This window comes from Schistocerca serialis, chromosome 3 (assembly GCF_023864345.2).
Source record: "Schistocerca serialis cubense isolate TAMUIC-IGC-003099 chromosome 3, iqSchSeri2.2, whole genome shotgun sequence".
In the NCBI taxonomy this organism is placed as follows: domain Eukaryota; kingdom Metazoa; phylum Arthropoda; class Insecta; order Orthoptera; family Acrididae; genus Schistocerca; species Schistocerca serialis.
Genome location: NC_064640.1, coordinates 230,208,004 through 230,227,071, shown reverse-complemented (window position 1 = coordinate 230,227,071; position 19,068 = coordinate 230,208,004).

Sequence of the window (19,068 nt, the reverse complement as noted above, 5' to 3'; positions counted from 1 at the left end):
TTCGCCGGATTGGCGTACTGATTCTGGACTGTACGGCCTTCGAACAGACACTTTTGATCTCCCCTCATATGCAGGAATTACTCCAGTGAACTCAGCCTCTACAGACTTGACAAGTTCTGCACTTATAAACTTTGGTACTGTTCTAATTAATACGAGGGTTGGAACTTTAATAGTGGTAACTATTTATTTACAGCTCGTACAAAATAGATATGTGTTTCAAAGTTTTATTGACCTTCAAAGTAGTCACCAGCATTGTGTATAACTCGTTACCAGCGATGTGAAAGTCGTGGGATACTCTTAAGTGATTCGAATGGCTCTAAGCACTACGGGACTTAACATTTGAGGTCATCAGTCCCCTAGACTTAGAACTACTTAAACTTAACTAACCTAAGGACATCACACACATCCATGCCCGAGGCAGGATTCGAACCTGCGACCGTAGCAGCAGCGAGGTTCCGGATACGCTTAGCAGTGCTACTTGTGTTGACAGTTCGAGCGGAGCGGTCTATTATCCGACGAATTTGTAGCAGTTCCGAAGCGAATGCCGTGAAGTGTTTCCTTCAGTTTAGAAATCGAGTTGAACTTATGAGGGCTTAATTCAGTGGAGTGCAGTGGGTGGTATAGCACTTAGCAGCCCCATCAGTCACTGTACGTGCTTGAGCATTGTCCTGCAAAATGATGGTCAGGTCCTGCAGAAAGTGTCATTACTTCTGTCTCTAAGCTGGTCGTAGGTTGTGTTCCAAAAATGAACAGCATAGAGACAGAAGCGATGACACTTTCTGCAGGACCTGGCCATCATTTTGCAGGACAATGCTCAAGTACGTACAATGTAAGCAGTTACTGATTTATTATACCACCTACTGCACTCCCCTGACTCAAACTCTAGTAAGTTCAGCTCGATTTACAAACTGAAGGAAATACTTCACGTCATTCGCTTCAGAACTGCTACAAACTCGTCGGGCAATAGACCGCGCCGCTCGAACTTTCAACACAACTGACACTGCTAAGAGTATCCTATGACTTCCACGTCGCTGGCAACTGGTTATACACAATGCTGGTGACCACTTTGAAGGTCAGAAAACTTTGAAACACGTATCTATTTTGTACGAGCTGTAAATAAATAGTTGCCACTATTGAAATTCCAACCCTCATACATACTTGCACCATTTTTGCCCAGACAGTCAGGAAACTCATAGTACGCCCCTCCTACACAAAGGAGTCAGCGGCACAATCTCTCTGTTGCGATCAATAACACACACTACACATCATCTAAATGCACAACACTTGAATGTTTCAGGTATATGCTTGAGTAACATGAACTTAATTGTAGTATTTCGTCACCGTTCATATCAACCACGGAGACTTTACACTCTTACATATGAACGTGTATCGGATTATGGGATGGTTCATCTTCATCCTTCTTATTCATTATATATCACAATATACACTACTGGCCATTAAATTGCTATACCACGAAGATGACGTGCTACAGCCGCGAAATTTAACCGACAGGAAGAAGATGCTGTGATATGCAAATGATTTGCTTTTCAGAGCATTCACACAAGGTTGGCGCCGGTGGCGCACACAAACAGCAGTTGACCGGCGTTGGCTAGTGAAACGTTGTTGTGATGCCTCGTGTACGGAGGAGAAATGCGTACCATCACGTTTCCGACTTTGATAAAAGTCGGATTGTAGCCTATCGCGATTGCGGATCATCGTATCGCGACATTGCTGCTCTCGTTGGTCGAGATCCAATGACTGTTAGCAGAATATGGAATCGGTGTGTTCAGGAGGGTAATACGGAACACCGTGCTGGATCAAAACGGCCTCGTATCACTAGCAGTCGAGATGTCAGGCATCTTATCCGCATGGCTGTAACGGATCGTGCAGCCACGTTTCGATCCCTGAGTCAACAGATGGAGACGTTTGCAAGACAACAACTATCTACACGAACAGTTCGACGACGTTTGCAGCAGCATGGACTATCAGCTCGGAGACCATGGCTGCGGTTACCCTTGACGCTGCATCACAGACAGGAGCGCCTGCGATGGTGTACTCAATGATGAACCTGGGTGCACGAATGGCAAAACGTCAATTTTTCGGATGAATCCAGGTTCTGTTTACAGCATCATGATGGTCGCATCCGTGTTTGGTGGCATTGCGGTGAACGCACATTGGAAGCGTGTATTCGTCATCACCATACTGGCGTATCACCTGGCGTGATGATATGGGGTGCCATTGGTTACACGTCTCGGTCACCTCTTGTTCGCATTGACGGCACTTTGTACAGTGGACGTTACATTTCAGATGTGTTACGTCCCGTGGCTCCACCCTTCATTCGATCCCTGCGAAACCCTACATTCGATCCCTGCGAAACCCTAAATTTCAGCAGGATAATGCATGACCGCATGTCGCAGGTCCTGTACGGGCCTTTCTGGATACAGAAAATGTTCGACTGCTGCCCTGGCCAGCATGTTCTCCAGATCTCTCACCAACTGAAAATGTCTGGTCAATGGTGGCCGACCAACTGGCTCGTCACAGTACGCCAGTCACTACTCTTGATGACCGAGCGGGGTGGCGCAGTGGTTAGACACTGGACTCGCATTCGGGAGGACGACGGTTCAATCCCGCGTCCGGCCATCCTGATTTAGGTTTTCCGTGATTTCCCTAAATCACTCCAGGCAAATGCCGGGATGGTTCCTCTGAAAGGGCACGGCCGACTTCCTTCCCAATCCTTCCCTAATCCGATGAGACCGATGACCACGCTGTCTGGTCTCCTTCCCCAAACCAACCAACCAACCAACCAACCAACTACTCTTGATGAACTGTGTGTTGAAGCTGTATGGGCAGCTGTACCTGTACACGCCAACCAAGCTCATTTGACTCAATGCCCAGGCGTATCAAGGCCGTTATTACGGCCAGAGGTGGTTGTTCTGAGTACTGATTTCTCAGGATCTATGCACCCAAATTGCGTGAAAATGTAATCACATGTCAGTTCTAGTATAATATATTTGTTCAATGAATACCCGTTTATCATCTGCATTTCTTCTTGGTGTAGAAATTTTAATGGCCAGTAGGGTACAATTAATTTCCTTGACACAGAGAATGCTCTGTCCACAAATCAGCACGGATTTAGAAAGGATTTCTCGTTCGAAACTCAGCTAGCCCTTTTCTCACATGATATCTTACGATCCATGAACGGAGGGCAACAGGCAGATTCCATATTCCTACATTTCCAGAAAGCGGTTGAATGGTGCCCTGTTGCAGACTGTTGACGGGCATGCTGATTACGTTCCCAGATATGTGAGTGGCTCGAAGACTTTTTAAGTAATCGAATCCAGTATGTTGTCCTCGATGGTGTGTGTTCATCAGAGACAAGTGAATCGACAGGACTGCTCCAGGAAAGAAGGATAGGACCGTTCTGTTCTCTATATACATAGATGATCTTATGGACAGGGTGGGGAGCAATTTACGGCTCTTTGCTGATGACACTGTGGTGTACAAGAAAGTGTCGTCACTGACTGTAGAAGGATTCCACGAGACTTAGGCAGAATTTCTAGTTGGTGTGATGAATGGCAGCTTATTGTAAATGTAGAAAAATGTAAGGACAACGAAGATAATATGCTGGAAATTAGGACTCGTACGGAGGCTTCTAGATAGTCGTTCTTCCCTCGGTCTATTTGCGAGTGGAACAGAAAAGGAAATGATTAGTAGTGTTAGGTGGTACCCCCCGCCACGCACAGTACAGCGGCTTGCGGAATAGGTATGTAGGTGTAGATACTGCACAGATATTTCCCCTCGTACCATGAATACTGAACTTTAACACCGACGCGTTTAGCTCCAGCCACCACATCAAAGTCACAGTCCAGTGATGGCCCACATTAATGCTTTAATTTAGATCCACTCACAGTCAAGTTATAAGTGCTGGCAAACAGTAGTACTCTTGACAGTCTTGCCTGCGGCTCCGTGAGCTGCGGTAGTTACAACGGAGCTACTGCTACCGCTACTGCGGCGGTTGCGGTACAGTTTAGTTGAACGACAGACCAGGAAGACCACCAGTGGGCTGCTGCTGTAACATTTCCCAGAAGTATGTGAATGTCCTTGTCCAGCACTTCTGCTACTACCGGATGAGGGCGCGTTACGCTGCTGGAAAAAAAAATAACAAACCACAAGTACAGTATAATCGAATATATTTATTAATAACAATATTAGAAATTATAATATTAACAGATACTTACTTTCAAATTTAACACTCTTATTCTCATGCCTGGGGGCGTTGGCTGACGCTTCATCCTGTCACTATGAAGATGAGACCTCGAATAAGGGGAGTTCAGGCGGCTGGATTCATTATAGAGTAGAGGAGAGGGGAAGGGAGATCTCGACTCCTATTGGTACGGTCTTTCTGTTGGACCAGGAGGAGGGGGGGGGGGGTGAGAGGAGAAGGAGTGGAGGGTTGGGAGTGACCTTGATCAATTGCCAGTGATTCCCCAGGGGGATGACCTTGGAGATGGTGGAGTGTTGGGGGGGGGATATTGAACACAAAACACAACTGGCACAATTATGTAGCCTAACACTGGAAGTCTTTATCAGCGACCTGGAGATAAGATTGTTATGTCAGTGACCTACTTACTATCTCCTTCAGAAATATATGTCACATGTTTTAAATATACTGAATATTTAAATTTGACTCTTCTTTATTCTTCAGTCTCAGTTGCACATTTTTAATTGCAGGAAATGTTTCGATCACTCTGGATCATCTTCAGATCTAAAACGAAGTAAAACTAAATATGTACTGCCTAATATTTAACAATAAGTAGAAAAGAACTGTACATAGATGTAGGCTTTACCTAATTAGTTGCGTCAGCAAACCGTCTTTTCTGTTCAAATCCTGATTTCTGAGTACTGTGTTTTGCACCTGAGGTCAATGTTTTAAACAAGTATCTACTGGAGGTAAGGGAGACGGGAAGATGAAAGGCGGGAACAGGGGCAGTAGGGGGGAAGACGACCAGAAGGGGGAAATGGAGTGAGGATGATTGGGGGGAAGGGGAAAGGAAGCAAGGAGGGGCAGTGGTAAGGACGTCATTACTTTAATAAGAAGGGTCTTGAGAAAATTATAAAAAAAGTATAATCATGTAAAAATTCTTGTTGAAATAATAATATTGTAGAACAATGTGTGTATAAACCGCAAACAGCACAAAATAGTAAAATTATAAAATGGAGCGAAGGAGACAGAGTGGTGGAAGAAGGCATGGAGGGGGGAGGGGGGATGCTAGTGGTAGGGATATTATGGGTGTAACAAGGGAGGGTCTTAAACTAAGTCATTCGTGTAAAAATTGTCGTTAAAATACTAAAAGGGCATAGCAGTGGACGTGTCATACTGTAAAAGGCACAAAATAGTGGATTTCAAAATTGCAAATAAGGTAATTAAAACTGAATTAGCGTCTTACAACATTGAAAGTGTGAAATGTTGAAATTGTAAAACAATAAGGTCTTGCTCTGGAAGCATAAAAAATAAAACTGTATAAAAATTCACCTTAATATGTTGAAAGCACAGAACAATGGATGTAGATGTATAGATACAATATGTGAACAAAAGGAACTGGACACGTGGCTGAAAATGACTTACAAGTTCGTGGAGGTCACCATCGGTAATGCTGGAATTCAATGTGGTGTTGGCCCACCCTTAGCCTTTATCACAGCTTCCACTCTCGTAGGCGTATGTTCAATCAGGTGCTGGAAGGTTTCTTGGGGAATAGTAGCCCATTCTTCACGGACTGCTGCAGTGAGGATGGGTATCGATGTCGGTCGGTGAGGCCTGGCACAAAGTCGGCATTCCAAAATATCCCAAAGGTGTTCTATAGGATCCAGGTCAGGACTCTGTGCAGGCCAGTCCATTACAGGGATGTTATTGTCATGTAACCACTCCGCCACAGGCCGAGCATTATGAACTTGTGCTCGATCGTGATAAAAGATGCAATCGCCGTTACCGAATCGCTCTTCAACCGTGAGTAGCAAGAAGGTGCTTAAAACATCGATGTAGGCCTGTGCTGTGATAGTGCCACGCAAAACAACAAGGCGACAAGCCCCCTCCATGAAAACCACAAACCACACCATAACACCACCGCCTCCGAATTTTACTGTTGGTACTTCACACGCTAGCAGATGACGTTCACCGGGCATTAGCCATACCCACACCCTGCCATGGGATCGCTACATTGTGTATCGTGATTCGTCACTCCACACAACGTTTTCCCACTGTTCAATCGTCCGATGTTTACACTCCTTACACCAAGAGAGGCGTCGTTTGGCATTTATCGGCGTGATGTGTGGCTTATGAGCAGCCGCTTTACCACGAAATCCAAGTTTTCTCACCTCCCACCTACCTGTCATAGTACTTGCAGTGGTTCCTAATGCAGTTTGGAATTCCTGTGTGATGGTCTGGATAGATGTCTGCCCATTACACATTACGACCCTCTTCAACTGTCGGCGGTCTCTGTCAGTCCTCCATACGGCCTATACGCTTTTGTGCTGTGCCTGTACCTTCACGTTTCCACTTCACTATCACATTGGAAACAGTGAACCTAGGGATGTTTAGGAGTGTGTAAATCTCGCGTACAGACGTATGACCCAAGTGACACCCAACCACCTGACCACGTGCGAAGTCCGTGAGTTCCGCGGAGCGCCACATTCTCTTTGACGATGTGTAATGACTACTGAGGTCGCTGATGTTGAGTACCTGGCAGTAGGTGGCAGCACAATGCACCTAATATGTAAAACATGTGTTTTTTGGGTTGTTAAAATGGTTCAAATGGCTCTGAGCACTATGGGACTTAACATCTGAGGTCATCAGTCCCCTAGAACTTAGAACTACTTAAATCTAACTAACCTAAGGACATCACACACATCCATGCCCGAGGCAGGATTCGAACCTGCGACCGTAGCGGTCGCGGGGTTCCAGACTGAAGCGCCTAGAACCACTCGGCCACTTTGGCCGGCTTTGGGGTTGTCCGGATACTTCTGATCACGTAGTGTAGGTGCCTTTATAATGTACAGTTTTATTTTTGTTTTCGTTGACGAATATGGAGTCAAAGTAGCAGTATGTCTAACCCAGTGCAGCATATAATCTGGTGGTCCAGACCATACATCAAAATCTACATCCTTATTTTGCGAGTCATATTTAAATGCTTGTCAGGTCACATTCATCAGACACATACATTCTCAAATTCTGAATGAACAAGGAAATCACATGTGTAATCTGTTTGTCTTATTACCTAAGTTGCGTAATTTGTGTATTATTTTCTATGACATGAAAACAAATACAGGCACATAATCAGAGCATTAATAAATGTGCAGAACAACATATACGTCACAACGCTGGCTGGCATGGGCCGTGACGTCCAGTCTGCCGTGTTGGTGGTTCTAGAGTCTGCACTGTCATTCAAGTGTGCTCAAGTGCCATATTCTCTCACAAATGTCATTACATCGATGTAATCAATTTACAGAAAAAATACTGACAAACACAAAATTTTTATCTTTACTTAATATATTTATTTATTTATTTTATTACTAAGAACGCAAGTCCAAAAATAAATTGAATGACTGCAGGGTCCTGTTAACGTTTTATTATGGGGTGTGAGGTGTCTTTGTTTGTGTGTGCACGTGTTTTTGTTAGTTTTTGGTTAGTTCTACTCCTGTCATGCACACTAATTTTTTACGCTGGCGCTACCTCAATACCTCCACCAAACGTGCAGACTTCTCCCAATACTAAATACTAACTTATTGAACCACCCTATGCCTTTGCTAATACTACCGAAGTGAATTTTCAGTCATTTTACTCCTTGTATACTCCTCTTTTATTTTTCGATGTCCGGCGGTGTTGTCTGCTGACGCTGAAGTGGCCAGAAAGCAGAAAGTGCGTCTACTCACTCAGGTGCTGGTGATTTTCCTGAAAACTTTGAAGTGCCATGTCATGATTGTGTACACGTAATTGTACGTAGTACAAGGATGCCTCCTGTCTCCCCTGTCAGAATCACTGCTACTGAAATGAAACATGAGCATTATGCATTATTTATATCCATATATAAATATTTTTCTAATTTAACTCTCATCTATGGTCCATCATTTCGTTTCTGTTTCCTATATCCGGGTCTGGAGTTCGCCACTCTACCATGTCTTGCACTTGTCCGTGCTAATTACCCATACACAATATTTCGCCGAAGGAGCTCACATGGCGCTGGCAAAATTCCACCACGAGACAGGCAACATCGCACGACAGGCGATGGCTTATATCACACCGAGTCTTAGCGTCGTCATTCGCACAAAGAGTGGATCGCTACCACCATACGAAACTCGAGATGGACATGCTCTATGGCACGATTTACCGTCTAGACACCATGAAAAACATAAAGTGACGTACATCGGTCCCTTGGACAGTGTACAAGAAACCACAGAAAGTAAACAGAAACAATTTCATCGACCATGGTGATAATTCTGAAGGCTCTTCTACGAGAATGCTATGTATGACAGAGCACGACTCTCAACTGCGGAAATCAGACAATTGTGAGGCCCAAAGAAATAATAGCAGTATTCATTTGTTTGGAGTACTCAGTATTGCCACGTGCCTGGTTTGGTATGCCACAAAAAGTGCCAGCTGGTGATTACATATAACTGGCAACGAAATTTTAATTCATCTGACACCTTCCAGTAAATGTTCGCGTGAAGATGTCACAAATACGCAATTCATTTGACCACGTTCAACAAGGACTCATGATGAAAACTAATGGAAATGACAAACAATACAATAAATGGAAAATTACGCCAAGCAACACAATATCAACATTAAATTACGTTAAACTGTTCAACCATGGAGACTATTTGTTAGCATCCCATTTAGTAAATGAATCGACTTCATTTACTTCCGGTACGATGGACGTGGAAGAATTGTGGGCAAATTTTGAACACATTGTAAATCACGCATTGGACAAGTATGTGCCGAAAAGTGGGTTACGGACGGAAAAGACCCAGCGTGGTTTAACAGCGCAATTCGGAGAATGCTCAGAAAGCAAAGACAGTTGCACTCGTGGTACAAGAAAGATCGGCAGAATGAGGACAGGCAAAAGTTAGTAGAGATTCGTGCTGCTGTAAAAAGAGCGATGCACGAAGCATACAACCACTACCACCGTCATACCATAGCAAAAGATCTTGCTGAAAACCCAAGGAAATTCTGGTCTTACGTAAAATCGGTAAGCGGGTCGAAGGCTTCCATCCAGTCACTCACTGATCAGTCTGGCCTGGCAACGGAAGACGGCAAAAAGAAAGCTGAAATTTTAAATTTAGCATTTGAGAAATCTTTCACGCAGGAGGATCGTACAAACATACCGCCGTTTGAGTCTCGTACAGATTCCCGAATGGAGGACATAGTGAAAGACATCCTTGGGGTTCTGAAGCAGCTGAATGGGTTGAAAATAAATAAATCGCTAGGTCCTGATGGGATTCCAATTCGGTTTTACAGAGAGTACTCTACTGCATTGGCTCCTTACTTAGCTTGCATTTATCGCGAATCTCTTGCCCAACGTAAAGTCCCGAGCAACTGGAAAAAAGCGCAGGTGACGCCTGTGTATAAGAAGGGTAGAAGGACGGATCCTCAAAATTACAGACCAATATCCTTAACATCGGTTTGTTGCAGGATTTTCGAACATATTCTCAGTTCGAATATAATGAATTTCCTTAAGACAGAGAAGCTGCTGTCCATGCATCAGCACGGCTTTAGAAAGCATCGCTCCTGCGAAACGCAACTCGCCCTTTTTTCACATGATATCTTGCGAACCATGGATGAAGGGTATCAGACGAATGCCATATTCCTTGACTTCCGGAAAGCGTTTGACTCGGTGCCCCACTGCAGATTCCTAACTAAGGTACGAGAATATTGGATTGGTTCCCAAATATGTGAGTGGCTCGAGGACTTCGAGCATATGAGAATGGTTCCCAAATATGTGAGTGGCTCGAAGACTTCTTAAGTAATAGAACCCAGTGCGTTGTCCTCGATGGTGAGTGTTCATCGGAGGTGAGGGTATCATCTGGAGTGCCCCAGGGAAGTGTGGTAGGTCCGCTGTTGTTTTCTATCTACATAAATGATCTTTTGGATAGGGTGGATAGCAATGTGCAGCTGTTTGCTGATGATGCTGTGGTGTACGGGAAGGTGTCGTCGTTGAGTGACTGTAGGAGGATACAAGATGACTTGGACAGGATTTGTGATTGATGTAAAGAATGGCAGCTAACTCTAAATATACGTAGATAAATGTAAATTAATGGAGATGAATATGAAAAAGAGTCCCGTAATGTTTGAATACTCCATTAGTAGTGTAGCGCTTGACACAGTCACGTCGATTAAATATTTGGGAGTAACATTGCAGAGCGTTCTTTTCGTGAACCGCTACTGAGGAAATTTAGAGAACCAGCATTTGAGACTGACTGCAGTACTACCGCCAACTTATATTTCGCAGAACGACCACAAAGATAAGATAAGAGAGATTAGGGCTCGTACAGAGGCAGATAGGCAGTCATTTTTCCCTCGTTCTGTTTGGGAGTGGAACAGGGAGAGAAGATGCTAGTTGTGGTACGAGGTACCCTCCGCCACGCACCGTATGGTGGATTGCTTAGTATGTATGTAGATGTAGATGTATTTACATACTGCATCTTCTCTGATCTATAAATCTACTATGTACACTTGTTCTACGAATGGCTTGACATGACAGACATGGTGGATGCCAAGAGATTTCCTTAATTTCGAGGTCTCTAGCTCCAGAACGTTCAAGTGAGCGATTCTCCGGACACAGACAGGTCCATAATAGATGGGATATAATATGTGGTACGGCTGTTTCTGTTTGTTAGATAGACGGATACTTCTAACGAGCACTTTTTGCCCAATTCGGTACTCTCTCTCGCGTGCTTTTCTATCCCAGCTCTCTTTCCGTTTCTCTGCTGTCTCACGCAATCTCCCGAGCGTAAGGTCAACAACTCGTTGGTGTTGTTCTCGAGTTCACGGGGGAAAATTTACAACTTCACGGATAAGATCTGTGGGTTTCCTGTTCTTGAGAACTGTTATTGGTGCTATTTTGATGACACCGTGTGGCAACTCGTTCATCACGTCCTGGAAGTCACGTAGGAATATATCGCAGGTGGCGTGTCGTTTCGAGCAGTAGATACGGAAGAGGTTTCCCAGACTTTTCATCACTCTCTCTGCTGACGACGATTGTGGATGTCGTATGGAAGCGAATATGGGTTTGATTCTGAGTTTCCGCAACATCTCTTTCCACTTCTCTGACCGGAATTGAGATCCATTTTCGGAGATGATCCTGTCGACCTGGCCGACTTCCGTGAGGAACTCCTTGCAGAATACTCTACATAGTGATTGCACAGTTACTTTCTTGAGCGGGGTTCAAGTGACATATTTGAGTGTCAGCTCTACTTCCACAAGGATATAGCAGTACTCTCTATTTGTTCGCACGAGTGGTCCCATTAAATCTGTTACTGCTTCAACTTTGATGGGATGGTGGGATATAGAGGTGCTTGCGTTGCCAAAGTGACGTTCTTTGACTTCTGACACGCTTAGCAGACAGCCAAAACCCTCCTGATTCTTCTGTCCATATTCTTAAAATAGCACAGCGTGCGTAATTTTCAGTAGCACTTCCTGGATCCAAAATGTGCGTAACTCATGTGCGTGTATCAGATGATCTTGTTCACCAGTTCATCTGGAACGCAAACGCGCCGGGGCGCTTCTTGTCCCTCACTTCGAAAGAACAGAATGCCTTTTCGTACTAAGGATAACTGCCTCAATTTTGATTCCCTATTGTTTTTCACTCTCTGTTGTAGAGCAAATAGACCTGGATCCTTGTCCTGCTTCTTGGTGATGTCCTTGAGGCTCAGGGTTACATAATTCTCAAATGCAACCTTCTTCATATAGAACAAGGTGCAGTGTTCGTCTTCCAGTGGGTTAGCCTCACTTGTTTCTAGCCCCACAGCTGAACATTACAGCGCATCCGCAAAGATGTTCTCCTTCCTTGGTATGTGTATGATCGAAAAGTCGTACTCGTGGAGCTAGAGTGCCCATCTCGTTAGACGACTGTTTGGAGTTTAGCTTTGAGTAGGAATTCCAAGGCTTTGTGGTCGGTGTATACTCTCGTTTCTCTCCAATACAAGAAAAAACGAAATTTCCCGAAGCCGAAAACAACCGCCAAAGCTTCTAATTCAGTAACCGAATAATTTCTTTCACACTTGCTGAGGCTTCCAAAAGCAATGGTTTTGTGCACCATGTTTTCCCCTTGCTGACATCGTTGGGAAACCACTACAGCAATCCCAGAGTAGGAGCTGTCTGACGCCATGCAAAAGTCCTCCTCCAGGTTGGAGTGCGAAAGAATTTGGGTATTAATCAGCGCGGTTTTGAGGCCTTGGAATTCATCTTCCGCCACGTCGTCCCATTCCCATGGCGTATTTTTTCCTCTGAGCTGGCATAGCCGCGGTGTCGCTAATTTCTTCACATCGACGAATCGTTTATAGAAATTTTCGATGCCAAGGGAGCCAAGTAGTTGTTTCTTGGTTCTTGGCGTAGCAAATTTCGTAATTGCCTCGATTTTGTCCGGGTCTGGTGTGATTCCTTCCGCGGTAATGATATGTCCAAGGAATTTCACTCGTGAGGTGCATGACTTCGTGATGTTGCCGGTTACGCCGCTTTCTTTGAAGGTGTGTAGGATTTCTCTGAGGAACGCATTGTGTCCACTCCACGCCGGTTCTCCTATCAAGAGGTCGTCCACGTAGGTGGTGATCCTTTGCTCAGTGGAATCGTTTAAGATGCTATCGAGTGCTCTGATGAAGGCAGATGAAGACACGTTTGCCGGCCGTTGTGGCCGAGCGGTTCTAGGCGCTTCAGTCTGGAACCGCGCTGCTGCTACAGTCGCAGGTTCGAATCCTGCCTGGGGCATGGATGTGTGTGATGTCCTTGGATTAGTTAGGTTTAAGTAGTTCTAAGGCTTGGGGACTGATGACTTCAAATGTTAAGTCCCATAATACTCAGAGCCATTAGAACCGTTTGAAGACACGTTTATCCCGAATGGTAGACGTTTAAATCAAAAAATGGCTTGAGCACTATGGGACTTACATCTGAGGTCATCAGTCCCCTAGAACTTAGAACTACTTAAACCTAACTATCCTAAGGACATCACACACATCCATGCCCGAGGCAGGATTCGAACCTGCGACCGTAGCGGTCGCGCGATTCCGGACTGAAGCGCCTAGAACCGCTCGGCCACACCGGCTGGCAGACGTTTAAATCGATAGCATTTCCCGAATGCAAGGAACGCCGTGTATTTCCTGCAGTCTGGGTGGAGCATAATTTGCCAGAAACTGGACCGCAAGTCAAGAGATGAAAAACCGTAACACCATGGAAATTTTGCAGGAGTTCCTCCATCTTTTCTGGACGATCTGTCTCCGGCTCAATGTTTGTATTAACTTGTTGCGAATCCAGCACCAAACAGATCGAGCCGTCAGCCTTCTCTACCACTGTGAGTGTGTTGTTGTACGTGGAGCTTGTTGGTTGAATGATGTCTTCGTCAAGCATCCTCTTGAGCTCGAAAGAAACCTTTTGTCTGTAGGCGTGTGGGATTTGGTATGGAGGCACGAAGAACTTAGTGTGTTACCGCACCCTGTAGGCGTGTGGGATTTGGTATGGAGGCACGAAGAATTTAGTGTGTTACCGCACCCGAAACGCAGACATGAAATTTCGGATTGCTCCGGTTTTTGGTAGAAAGACATCCTTTAATATTCCCTAAAACTTTTCTTTTTGCTGCGTCGGGATGTTTACTAAATTCCCTAGCATGTGATCAATAGCATTGCGCACCTCTCCTCGAATTTGCTCAACATCTTGAGTGTTGCAGCTGCACTCATGGTGCTACTGTTGATTTTCTGCTTCCCCTCTTTATTCTGCGTAGTTTAGACTGAGGCATTCGGCAGGGATTTAGGCACGTATTGCGTGGTCTGCGAAGGAAATCTTCATGGCGCCGTCTTTATGTAAAGTCAGTTCTCCTCGCCCTAGGTCCAATATGGCATGTTGTTGATTTAGAAAATCCATGCCAGATATTATCTCAATTGCCAAAGAAGGGACGACCAGAAAATTCGCTTCTGAATTATGCCCTTGACAGCTGAACGTCAACCTGGTTTGTAACTGCACTTCTGTATGCTTCCCTCTCAGAGTGCCTGTGATTCTCGTTTTCTTCAGTGTGAGTGCCGGCCAAGTATGATTCGCAGTGCATTACTTGTATGCCGAATCCGATATCGCCGTCACTTGGCTTCCACTGTCCATAATCCCAGTTACATTGACCGTTCCGACTGTGATGTGAATGCTGGCGTGAAATCCGGTTGTGTCATGATCTCGTTTTCCCCCCGTAGCAGTTCTCTTGGATCTTCATATTCTAATAGGCTAATATCGCTCGTTCCGATAGTTTCTGCGGCATTGTTTTGAGCTGAGTCCGCAGCGGCTGTTTGTCAATTCCTGTTTGAATTTTCTCTGCGTGGCCCCTGCGATGGGTTAGTTAGGTGGCCTCAGTTCCACATATTCGCTTCGTTGGTCATTCCATTGACCTTGACTGTTGTATGTCCTGCTATTGCTTTGCTGTTGGTCCCTAGAATCCTGCTGGCCCTGGTTCGAGTTCTATTGCTCTCTCCAGTTTCCGTTTCGCCGGTAGTGGTTGTTGTTATTATTATTATAATTTCCCCGTCTTCTGCTATTTTCCCATGATGGCTGGTTATTTCAATTGAAGTTTGAATTTTGATTCCGATTCGGTCGATGTTTTCCCCCATTTCGGCCATCGTCATTCCTCTCTGGCAAATCTGGCCAGTTACGGTCATTATTTCTACTTCTTCCCCGCGAGTTGTGAATTTCATTCACGTACTCGAGTTCGCACAGTGCCCTCTTTAAAGCTTCGATTGAGTCGCTGCATCTACCGATGAGCAGTTGCTGGTAACGTAATGGTAATTTAACGTAGCAGTGCCTGATAATTTCTTGGGGAGTGTATGGTTGATCCAAGAATCGATTCTTCTTGACCAGGGACTCGAAGAATTTGACAGGACTGCGGAATCCTGACGCTTCTATGTCCTTTCCTAACATGATCTCCCGTTTAACCTCTCCTGTGTGTCTTGCGACCAGTATGCGCTAAGGAATGCGCCCTTAAATTCTTGGTAGGAGCGACAACTCTCCGCAACTCCGCGCACGTGTTCTGCAATCCACCCTTCTAAGAAGCCACAGATAAACTGGAGCTTGTACTTCAATTGCCAAGATTCTGGTAGCACGTGATCGTACTGTGTCATCCAGGTCTTTTGATGCAATGCGTTGTTTGCCTCCCTGTCGACTAGAAAATTCTGGATGGTCAAGAAAAGTGTGTGGCCGAAAGGTTCGACGTATCCGCCGTACGAATTTTCCCTTTCGTCTGCAGCGCCTGATTCCATGTATTCGTGCCCAAACGATCCTCGTGCACAGTTATGGTGTCCCCTCGTATTGTCAGATTCACGTAATACCGTTTCTGACGTCTGTAGACGTGTAAAATTGATTTCCGGCTCGGTCTCTGACATGCTGCGTGTCACCGGCGGAGCATTTTCTATTACGCGTTCCGCCGCGGCAGGAGCTTTTTCTGCTGCATTCGCCCCTTCCTCCCGATAGCGCTCTACCGGACGAGTTTGTGTTTGCAATTGCGCTCCATGTACCTGCCGAACGTCCTGAGCCAACTCATTTTGTTTCGCGGCTACTCGGGTCTGCTGATCTTTAACTTCAGAGATTTCGGCTTGTTTGATTTCTATCTGTTTAATTCGCTTCGTCGCCTCACTCATTTTTTCCTGCATTTCTTGAACTATTTTTTCGCCTTGCTTTAGGAGAGCTGCAAGTGCCTCTAATGTCTTACACACCTCAGTTCTTGCCAGTTTAACTTGTTCTTTACCCACTGACGCATCCTTTCGTGCTATTTGCGCCACCAGTCGCGCTGTTTTGGCATCGCACTTTGCCTGGTCCGCGGCATCACGCGTTTCTACTGTCGTTTCCTTGACATTATCTAGTTCTTGTTGGATTCCTGCGATCTCTTTCTTGACTCCATCTATACCGTCTGTGACCGTATCTTTCCTCCTCTTCCTCCCGTCTCTTTTTCTCTGCCTCTTGTCTCTTCCTTTCTGCCTCTTGCATGAATTGCATGATAGCCTCAAACTGAGATCCACCGCTAGCACCTTCCGTACTAGATGAACGAGATTCTATCTTTCTGTGACGTTTCGTTCGTGATTCCGGTCTTCCAGTTTCACTGATGGTGTGTCTAGTACCAGCAGCGCCTACATTTCGTTCTGCCGCGGTCTCCCGTTCACTTTCGTCACTTGACTGAGACATGTGGACATACTCTGCAAGTCCTACGTTCGACATTTCTGCCCGATCTGCAACTGTATTTACTTGAGAATCCCGTATAATATCTGCCTGGTCACCGCTAATAATCTGACGAGGATCCATGGTTAACAAAACACAATTACTTCCGCTACTCTGGAGCAAGCGTGCCTTGCTTCTTGTAAGCATGCACTCTAATTCGGACCCAAACGAATTTAAACACTACACTTTCCTATGCCACACAGATTCTACTCTAAATTATGCCCCCGCGAGCTACCGATTCCTAGTTCCTGACAACGAATTCAAATAACAGAACGCTTATCTATGCTAACAAACAAAAATCTCAATCTGTCCTAACAAATCAGCACAACGCCGTTCCCCGCCAGAAACAAACAAGCAAGTGACACAGAAGTCACAACCACAACATGAAAATACACACATATAATAATTAAATATTAGTACTATGTCTAGGCGCCAGCAACGCAAACCTATTCTACCCTGTGCACCACATTAAACTTGGGGAACAGAAACTTCACTATGCAGCACTATCTACTATCTGACGGTCACAGAAGGTACCATCAATTCAAAATTCTGCGCAAGGGCCGTCGAAAATGTATAAAATGATTGAGAATATAGTAAAATTTACTAACAACATTTGTTTTTTGAAGAAAAACAGACGTAAATTGAAGTTATTGATTAAATACAATAAACAACTAACAGTTGAGTTAAGAGAACAATGGACAAGGATCCTGGGTGGCAGAAGAGAGTCAAGTACTGTGGCCCTAAAAATGTGGATAACGCAATCTGAATTGATCTGACGCTGAGCAGACTTTGATTGATAATCTACAGAATTCTAGATAGGTGCAGCTGAGAGCAAGCGGCTGTTGAGATCTGTACGCCCTGACAAGGCCGGAGCAGCAGTACGTTACCCTGTTTGCTTCGTGCAGCGATGTAACTTGCAGCTGGCGAGATGTGTGTGGCAGAGACGAGGCGTAAGACGGCACCTGTGAATCGATGGCGGCCACGAAAGAAATGCAAAATCTCACGGTCTAGCGATCAGGCAGACGGATCGCAATTTATTCTCTACCAGAGCCCTGAAATCACGATAGATTTCAGTATGTGACACACCCGTTCGCTGGTCGTACCAAGGACCAATTTGGCTCACTCATATCATAGAGCGAACAAGGGGACCAAACGTCAAGACTGGTGCCGGCCGGAGTGGCCGAGCGGTTCTAGGCGCTACAGTCTGGAACCGCGCGACCGCTACGGTCGCAGGTTCGAATCCTGTCTCGGGCATGGATGTGTGTGATGTCTTTAGGTTAGTTAGGTTTAAGTAGTTCTGAGTTCTAGGGGCCTGATGACCTAAGAAGTTAAGTCCCATAGTGCTCAGAGCTATTTGAACCATTTTTTGAACTTTATAGAGTCTCGCTCAAGGTGCGTAAAGTTGTAATAAAATCTTTAATAATTTTCCATATACGAAAAATAGGTGAGAGAGTAACTTGTCCTCTATCAATTGTGTTTTGTATTGATATAGTCATAAAATGTCATATCTGTGTACAGCATTCTTGGTGCAGCTATGAATTCTCGCTGAAGTTGTGTAGACTATGTGTTCAGCATTAAGTTGTCTGACAATGGCCTAAGAAGCCAAAAGCCGGTTCATAACGAACTAATAAATATTATTGTAGAAAATTAATACATTGTATTCAAGGTATTAATATGTCTATGTTCCTCCAAGAATGGACGGAATATTACAGGAATAGAAAGCGAACGTTACTATCATTCTACATGTTCATTCTTCATGTTGGTTGGTTCTACATCTACATCTACATTTACACTCCGCAAGCCACCCAAAGGTGTGTGGCGGAGGGCACTTTATGTGCCACTGTCATTACCTCCCTTTTCTGTTCCAGTCGTGTATGGTTCGCGGGAAGAACGACTGCCGCAAAGCCTCCGTGAGCGCCCGAATCACATTCGTGATCTCCTCGGGAGGTATAAGTAGGGGGAAGCAATATATTCGATACCTCATCCAGAAACGCACCCTCTCGAAACCTGGCAGCAAGCTACACCGCGATGCAGAGCGCCTGTCTTGCAGAGTCTGCCACGAGTTTGCCAAACATCTCCGAAACGCTATCACGCTTACCAAATAACCCTGTGACGAAACGAGCCGCTCTTCTTTGGATCTTCTCTATTTCCTCCGTCAACCCGATCTGGTATGGATCCCACACTGATGAGCAATACTCAAGTATAGGTCGAACGAATGTTTTGTAAGCCACCTCCTTTGTTGATGGACTACATTTTCTAAGGACTCTTCCAATGAATCTCAACCTGGTAGCCGCCTTACCAACAATTAATTTTATATGATCATTCCACTTCAAATCGTTCCGCACGCATACTCCCAGATATTTTACAGAAGTAACTGCTACCAGTGTTTGTTCCGCTGTCGTATAATCATACAATAAAGGATCCTTCTTTCTATGTATTCGCAATACATTACATTTGTCTATGTTAAGGATCAGTTGCCACTCCCTGCACCAAGTGCCTATCCGCTGTAGATCTTCCTGCATTTCGCTACAATTTTCTAATGCTGCAACTTCTCTGCACACCACAGCATCATCCGCGAAAAGCCGCATGGTACTTCCGACACTATCTACTAGGTCATTTAT